Genomic DNA, 9,876 nt, shown 5'->3' with positions numbered 1-9,876 from the left:
TACTTTAAGTGATCACCAGAATTATGTATATATAAATGGACATTCACTCAGACAAAAATCATCACTACTCACAAGAAGATAAGAAATATTTTGCAATTTACATAATAAATATATCTGTGTTTAATAGGCACCATCTTTATAACAAAAAAATTTAAAACCAATAAATAAAACTTTCAAGAAAACAAGGGTATTTATATCTGAAATATGATACAGCCTTAAATGCTTTTCTTCATATACCCCTCAGATTTGCAAACTGTCTAGAAAGTTTCTGATAATATTAATTCCTACTTAAATCATTAATAAAGGGCCAAAGAAAAAGGTCAATTGAAGACAGAATTTATAATCTATATTCATAATTCTCCAATAAAATATCAATTACCAATTTATTAAAAGTCAATGGATAATACAAATGTATTTACAAAACACTGATAATAATCCTTGGCAAACAAGGCTTACTTATTTTTGGTGACTGTCTTTGCTATGGCCCCTCTTTGTATCTATTTTCTGGGATTACTTTTTCAGCATTTCATAGCTCCCTTTTGAATTAAAGGTAACCAGAGTTACCTTCTAGGTCAGCAGCTGGCAATAATGATTGATACGTATGTTTAGAAAAATGAATATGGTAATATTTATCCCTTTCTAAAAACAAAAAAAAAAACCTAAAATATAGCATAGAAGCACATCAATAGACAGATCTTTAATTATCTTTAGTTATTTTATTACTATGCTCTCATTCAAAATTACTAATCTTTAATCTCTTATTACTTGTCTCTGAGCCTTGAGATAAAATTTGGGTGGTCTAGAGATGAACTGTATATTTTGTTGTGTAGTTTTAGTAGTTACAGCCAGTGGCCACATTTGGTTTGAGCCAGCTGTTCCTGTGGGAAATGCTGAGCTCGGTTTGCCCCGAGTCTTTCTTAACCTTCTGCTCCAGCACAGAACTCCTCCTTCCTAACATGGTGCTGACATGTCTGTGGAGCTGGACTTTGCTATAGCAAGAAAGAAATCTGACATTTCCAGCTCCCCTCGGCGGGTATTTATCTATCTTTCCTCCAGCCATCCTTTTTCTCAGCCGTAGAGAATCATCTACTTTTAAATACAGTGATCTGAAGTATATTTTTTAATTGAACACAAAGCAGTTTCTAATTGTATCATGTTACAACACGCAGTGTTTTATTTGTATATTGAATGTGCAAGTTAATGAAAACTTATAAATTACAACAGTTGGAAATGACAGGGAAGTTTGCATGCTGAGGTGTTTTGGGAAAGTTTGGCACATTCTTCGCCTGTTTCTCCTTAAGTTACTACTATTATCTAAAAAAATCTATGTATGAGTCAGTAGATGAAATCATAAAATTCTGAGAAAATATACTGTGTACTATTTGAGTCAAATAGAATCACAATGCCTGGTTATTTTACTATAAAAAATACTATAGTAAAAGTTATACCTATGAAACCTCACTATGACTATGAGTTATCTTTTTGAATTTTGTTGTCATCAGCTATTTATGATAACATTTTGACATAGAAATATTTGCCATAAAAATGACTAATGTTTATTTTATAATGCTTGGTAAACATTTGCTGAAATGGAAAAATTAGATGCATTGTTTTTAATTTGTGTATGTATTTGCATATGGGTATGTATATGTATGAAATGTACATGTATTTGCACATGTGTGTATGTGTAGGCCAGAAGTCAACCATTGGGTGACATCCTCAGGTACCATGTACCTCACATGCATTTTTGGAGACCAACAATAGGTTTAAAAAGGTTCTGTGTCCCAGTATAGGGGAATGCCAGGGTCAGGAAGCAGGAGAGAGTGGGTTGGTGAGCAGGGGAATGGGGAGGGAACAGGGGTTTGTTTTTGTTCTTTTTTTTCCGGAGGGGAAATTGGGAAAGCAGGTATCATATGACATGTAAATAAAGAAAATATCTAATTTAAAAAAAGAAGAAGAAATATAATCATTAAAGAGGAGCCTTTACAGCATTGCACAAAGCTCTATGAATATTGATTATCTGAACAACAGGTTATGAGGAATACTTGTGTCTTGGTAACATGCCCACAACAAGACTAGATTGGAGTCACATGTATGAGCTTAATGGCTAACATTCTGTTCCAATAGATTAATTCTACCCTTTTTCTTTAATTTATTTATTGTGCTTGTGTGTATGTGTGTGTGGTGTGTGTGTGTGTGCTGTATGTAAGTACCTGTGTATCACAGCTTATGTGTGGAAGTCATAGAAAAATGTGCTGAGTCCTTTCACTCGTTTTACCATGTGGGTACCAAGGATCAATCTCAGATCATCAGGTCTGTCAGTATGACTTTACCTACTGAACCATCTCACAGGTCCAATTTACTTATTGCTTACACACACACACACACACACACACACATATATATATTTGTGTTTTATATAAAGGACATATATAAACATATACATATATGTGTGTATATGTATATATGTGTGTATGTGTTTGAGTATATGTATATACATATATATATATCATATAGATAGATAAATAGATAGATAGCATGTTATTTACTGTTAAAAATTAAAAATAAGCATGCTTTTGCTGAAAACCATAGCCATAGTGGTGAACTGGTTGAATCATATAGTGGCTTTCCATAATTACAAGAATTATAAAATTGTGTCTTTTCAAGTCTCAGAATTTGTCACAGTTCCTCTCAGCTACCACCAGAAAGCATTGCAAGGCTCTTCTCTGACAGCTTACCTCTGTCTAGCCTCTCCAGCTCATCTCATGTGGTATTTGCTTTAAACAGCCTCACTGAGGTAAATTTTATACATCATAAAATTGATGGTATTAATTCTCCAATTCAGTGGGTTTTAGTAAGTTTACTAGACACTATTAGCCACTGCCATAAATCACATTTAGACCTCTCTCACTACTGCCCAATGTTTAGAGTTAATCTACATCTCAACGCAATACCCAATCACCATGGATCTCTTTTCTATCTCAGTGTATCTATCTTTTCTTGTTATAGAACATAAACACATTCATACAATAGTTGGCATTTCATGTGTTTTCTTTCCTGACCATGTTCTTAAGGCTCTTCTATTTGATTGTACAATTCAGAAATGTATTCCTTTCTATTATTACATATGTCCAGTTTATATATATATATAATTACCTAATAATTGTTAGTAGAGAAGGAATAATATCTGATTATTTGGTTCATAGGTCCACACTTACCCATCCCTTTGTCTGAAAACCATAGCATTGCATGGGTCTCACTCACGGTGTCCTGTTTTCAATGCCTAGGCAGTAGTTGTTGCCAGAAGTGCAGTGATTGTGGTCCAAGTGGCCTCTACCCAGAAGTCATCATCATTGTCTTTCTTCACTCACTTTTCACTCTCTTCCCTTCTTTTCACAACTGATTTTCCTGTTCTCAGATCTCCTTACTCACGCCTCCTCAGTTATACTTCTTACACATACTCAAGGTGAAGGGCAATGTGATTTACAGAGTTAAGAGACCTTGTTTATATAAAACACAATGTCTTTGTCTGGACTATTTGCTTGAACATGTTGCAGATATAACTGCAGAATGCTAATGGAGAAGATGCAAAAGGAATGAAACATCTCAGTCTCAAGAGTGTTAAGTATTTAAGAAGAGAAAAATAAGACGGTGTGAGATAAAACTAAATTCTTTGGATTGTTCCAGTGTTTGACTTTGAATCCTAACAACTGGCTAAGAATATTGGTGTGTGATTCCCCAGAGCCCTGGATGAACATGTCTCTTTAAGGATTTAGTTTATTTTTTGCTGCATTTTGGTAATCACTCATGCTGCTATGAAAATAGGATAATGGGCCACGATGTATCCCAAAATGTAAAAGAACGCAAGAGAAATAGAATGAGCAAGCCCACAACACGAAGTCATGATCAATTCAGGCTCAATCAAGCTTCACAGGTGGAATCCGTGATTCAAAGGGGCCTCTCCTCAAGAGATTGAAGCAAGTGACACTTTTCTTTGTGCCCTTTCACTGCTTTTCATTCCATACAATCATAGCATACAGCAAGTTTGAAAGCAAAGCTTCTAGAAATATGTAACAGGACATTGAAATGAGAAAAGGGAAAGAGGCAGAAAGACATTTTATCGAAAAGAGCATTGTAGACTGTAGCTTAAAATTGGACAGTTGCCTTTGATGGGTCTGCTTTTAAAATAAGAAATTGATTTTCAGTTAACCAGCTGAAAGGGAGGCACAGGGTGACACCCGTGCTCTTAATTCTGTTGGCAGTCAGTCCTTCCTGCCTCACTGCCTTTTCTGTAAAGCCATTTGAATACTTTGCAAATAGAAAGTACATAGGGCTCAGGCATGCTGTGTTCTGAGCAGCCCTGTCTAAATTTATTTATTCTCTGCCTTCTGTTTTCTCCAGGACCAGAAAAAAGAAATGCTTCCATGAAGGTAGGATGTAGCTCAGAAGAATCTGTGTATGCAGACTTAGACAGTTCATTGAAATTGGCAACATGTGATGTGTAAACAATATTCAAGCATTTGAAAAGTGACACATGTGAATTCATTACTCACACTGGCTTAATTTACATGCGATCGCCAGAGATCTGTTTTCAATCATCTATGGGAAATTATTTTGCTTTATGATCCATTTTGAATGAGGAACTTTAAGCAAACTGTACCATGCTAAATTGCAATGTGGGGGTTATTTTTATCCTGATCCTGTGAGCATTCCTAATACAGAAGCAATGTTCTTCTGAACACATTGGGTTTCTTCTACAAATGTCTTCTGTAGGTGAAACTGTACCCAACATACATTGGGTTGTCAAATTTTAATTTGGACAAGTGACTGAGTAATTTCTTCTAACAGGTATCTTATTTCACAATATTTTTGTTTTGATTTAACCTGTAAAACTCAAATAAAAGGCAGCATTTGATGCTACCTCCCCAAATGTGCAATAGTATGTGCTAATCAGTTTTCCACATTGCAAGGAAATGTTGATATTGATCAGATTATAAATTTTTGGAGGTTTCAGCCCATAGTTGTGTGGCTTCATTGCTTTTGGTTTGACCTGGGTCCTCATTGCATTGCAGTAAGTGTGTAGCAGAGGATTATGTGTATCTCCTAGGAACTGGGGAAAAAAAGAGACAAAAGAACAGGGTCAATGAGTTGACCTCGTGTGGAAAAATGCTAGTCTAAGACCTAACAACTTGAACTCAATCCCTGAAATCCACATAAATGAGGAATAAGAGAATTGACACCATAAAATTGTCCTCTGATCTCCACACACATGTATAGATCTGAATGCCTCAATACACACACACAAATATGATACATACATAATAATAATTACAAAATTTCAAATAATATTTGTGACAATTGGTACATAGAAGTAAACCTAAATGTTCAGCATTGTCTTTGACACCATACTGACATGACCAAGGTCCCTTCAAACAAACCTTACCATCTGAAGTTTTCGGTCCATACTAATGGTGTCATCAGTATGTGGACCAACCCTTTAACACGTAGGTTCTTGAGAGGTATTTTAAAATGCAAACTATAACAGGACAGAACCCAAGTAATAATAAGATACAGGAATGGGATTCAGTTAAGCCAACTACCTAATTGTGAGCACAACAATGAAATAAAGGGATTTCTTGTCTTTGTTTAAACACTGATGATTAGTAAGAGACTCAACATCGCATGAGGAAGTCAGCAGCATATTTCATTGGCTTTCATTTTTTTAAAAAATATTCATCATGTTGGAACTCAAATGTAGCTGCTTAACACATGTCATCGCCTCTTCCTCAGAGCTAGTTTATATAACATACTATTAAATGACACTTTTATTGTATTTGTGTTTTACCAAAGACTCCACCAGCCTAACACAAGACAGTTGGTGCAGGCGACACTCAATATGCTAAGCAAGATGCTATATTGCTGTTCTCATTCACATCTTAAGTATCCCCCAGTGCTCATGGTCCCCATTGGTCTACTTAATAGAAGTTATGTTCCCTCACAGGAAACATCAGACCCTAGTTCGTTATTCTTCCTTTGCTTTGCTTTTCTGTTGCAATGATATTAACAGCTCTCTGCTCTACGTGCACCCTGCCATGATAGTCTGTCTTGATCTGAGAAAAAGTGAGAGAGCCATGCAACCATAGACTAAGGCTTCTCAATCCATGAGCTAAAATAGCTCCTTCCTCTGCTTGCACTCATTTTTTCCTCAGGCATTATGTTACAACAAAAATCTGACCAACTATCACAATCTATTCATAATGTAGAGGGGCACTATAACCCAAACCAAGTTTATTTTATTTTATTATTTTATTTAATTTCACTTTAATGCATCATGTTCAAATTAGCTGGAGAAGTAAATGCTGACTACATGAATTTGGATACACTGGCCAAAATGTCACACCTTGCTATTCAGAAAAATAGTAGAAACAGGAAGGGGTCACTCTTAATTTCTACTATTCCTGCTCTCCTGAAACTGATGTTACAACTTAGAAAAGAATTCCTTTTTATATGCTAAGTTAGGAAATGAGACCTTTAGCCATAAAGCAAGTAAAATTACAAAAGTTACCAAAAAATAGAATTAGAACAATATTAGGTGATGTAACAATATTAGGCTCACAAAGATAAATATCACATGTTCCCACTGATATATGCAGGTCCAAGATTTTGAATTTTAAATATGTGCATCTAAGTAGGAATAAGTGTGGGTTGAGGCCAAGAAACTAGAAATAGACCCATTAAGTAAGAAAACAAAAGAGTTGTTCAGGGAGAAGGGTATAGATGGTAATAATGAGGAATGTAAGTGGCAGAGGTTACATAGGGGATAGGTGGGGACATGGAGATGTGGAAAGGAGAGATGGAGTGTCACATGAGAAATATGTTCTGTGTATATAGAAGACAAGAACCACCTTGTATTTGAAGATGCATAGATCCATACAAGACTCTTGAGAGACTTTGCTAAGTCCTGCATGTCCTAAATATAGCCATATCCATGTGTCCCATCTCCTAACTATAGCCCATCTCCACAAAACTAGTCATTTCTTCTTTTGCCTTTGTGAATATCACTCTAGCGTTCCAGAGGCTGCCTCCTTCTGTTCTGGTCATCTGCTTCTAAAGTGATGATGATATCTGTGACAGTATCTATTAAGCATGCTTCCTTGTTGACTATGAGTTTCGTGGGTTGGAAGGAATGTTGTAAGTGGTATGATGATGAGAATAAAATATAAGCTACATAAAGACTCTGAGTAAATAGGTAAACAAATAGAGAAGTCTCTACCTCCTTAGTAAGAGAAGACTAGGTGCCAGCTTACCACCTGACCACTCATGGTTATTCATGGAAGATGATGTCACTGCCAGAAGAATGGACCTTAAACAAAGAGCCAAATGTATAGATTTTCTTTTGTTCTTTTTACTTTTTTATAATATATAAATATTTTTCACTTAGTACCTATTGTAAGTAATTTTTTTCCAGATCACAATAAATAAAACCATGGAACACATTACTATCAGTGGATGTTTGCCCTACTTAAAATGCTGTACTTCTACTATAAACAAAGGATATAACATCAGTCTGAATGAGTTGTAAACTTGAATGCTAATTAACTGAGCTATATATTTGAGAAAAATATGAAGAATTTGGTCCCTTTTGTCATCTGAGCCTCAAGAGAAAGAATGGCATTGGTGGTCTAGTAATTGGCTACTATTTGCCTTCTCTCTATTATGCTTTTCTATACTTATACTGAACTGGCCTTGCAATTTTTATTGTGTTTTGCCCCTTTCATTAGAAACACCATGCCTAAGGTTTAACTAAAGTAGCTTCCGGCTGCACTAGGCAAAGTTGAATTGACTTTGCACAGCTTGGCTTCTTCAAGTCTTTGGATAATTAGCCACGAACAGCTAGTTCCTGGGGCTTGGGGCCATCAGGCTATTTTTAAAGGTACTCATGTGTCAAAAGAAAACACCATGGGGGCAGAGCCCATGCATTGCTTTCTACCATTTTGTGTTTTCTCTAGGCTTTCAAAAATACATGCCAAATCTATCTTCTATAGAAATATTTCCTAAGGAGAACTCTGCTACCTGTGGTATTTTGTGTATGTTGCATGTAACTAATCTAGGATCTTGTGTGTATCTCCTGGGTATCCTTTCTTTCTTTTCTCTTGTTTACTGCTGTTGTTATTTTTATTTTGTACCACTCACCACCCTTCCTTATGCTGGCTGCTTTATTACTCTGGTGTCAGATCTCATGTAGAGGTTTTTGGCTAAATAAAATTGATACTGGAACAGGGTCATTGGCTTCAAAACAGTTACATTTAAAAGAAGCATCTTCATTTTCATTATATTATATAACTAAATATTATTGAAAACACATAAACCTTAAAATTGGGCAAACATGCATTGTGTATATGGGAGGGTATAGGTTTTAAAGGAGAACCCTACAGAAATTTATTTCAGCATATCTATACGTAACTAGTAATAGAATTATAGGTTTAGGTTGTCATTTATATTTGATTCTTATAAATTCATACTTTCTTACACTTCATCTGTCCCCCATGCGTGGCACAGACCTTTTCAGCATCAAATATAGAATATATTTTTAAAAGTTTCTTTTGAATTAAGAAGAATAACACATGATTACAATGCTGGACATCACTCCTTCTTAAGCAATGCCCTAACGCCCCAAAGCAAACAAAATCACAAACATTCTTCTGAATGCCTCTTCTGAATGTATTGTTTACTAAGGAAGAAAATGGGAAAGGGAAAAGATCTTATCATAGCAATACTAAAAGAATGTTTCTAGAAATGAAGGGTGCTGATTATGCAATAAAGAGGAAAAATTGAGGAAAGGATGCCCATACTTTGAACTAACATCAATTATTTTTTTAGTCTATATAATAATATATTAATAATAAAAATTAATAATAACAATAATAATAATAATAATGATATACTTCCCAATCACAATTTCTCTTCTGCCCTCTCCTCCTAGTTCCCCTACTACCATCCACTCCTTGTCTGTTTCTCTTCAGAAAAGGACAGTCCTCCCATGGATATCAATCAAATATGGCATATCAAGTTTCAGTTAAGAGTAGGTACCTCTCAGGTGGTGCACGCCTTTAATTCCAGCACTTGGGAGGTGGAGGCAGGCAGATTTCTGAGTTTGAGGTCAGCCTGGTCTACAGAGTGAGTTCCAGGAAAGCCAAGGCTACACAGAGAAACCCTGTCTCAAAAACAAACAAACAAACAAACAAACAAAAACCAAAACAGAAACAAAAAAAGAATAGGCACTTCCCTTTGTATTAAGGCTATATAAGGAGCCCAGTATGAGAGACATAGTCCCCAAAGCAGGCAAAAGCATCAGAAACAGCCCATGCTCCCACTAATACGAATCCCACAAGAAGACCAAGCTACACAACTGTACCATATATGAAGAGAGTCTAAGTCAGTCCTACCTAGACTTCCTGGTTCAGTCTATAAGCTCCTGTGGGCCCAGGATGGTTGATTCTCTGGGATTTCTTGTAGTGTTCTTGACCTCTTGGATTCCTATACTCTTTCTTCTCCCTTTTCTGCAGGATTTCCTGGGCTCTGTGAGTACAGCAGAATATCATTAGGAATAATTTCATTGACTTTTTTTCTTTTCTTTTTTATTTCATCCTTTCTTTCTTTCTCTTTCTTTCTTTCCCTTTCATTCTTTCCTTCCTCCCTCCATCCTTCTTCTCCCCTTTTTCCTCCCCTCCTCTCTTTCTTTCTTTCTCTCTCTCTTTCTTCTTCCCTTCTTTCCTTCCTTCCTTCATTCCTTCATTCCTTTCTTTCTTTTTCAAGTTCAGTTTGGTTCTAGCCTATGTCTCTGGAACAGCCACCTATTGGGTCCTGGCTGTCCAG

This window comes from Mastomys coucha, unplaced genomic scaffold (assembly GCF_008632895.1).
Source record: "Mastomys coucha isolate ucsf_1 unplaced genomic scaffold, UCSF_Mcou_1 pScaffold6, whole genome shotgun sequence".
Classification (NCBI taxonomy): domain Eukaryota; kingdom Metazoa; phylum Chordata; class Mammalia; order Rodentia; family Muridae; genus Mastomys; species Mastomys coucha.
This window is presented reverse-complemented; position numbering follows the sequence as displayed.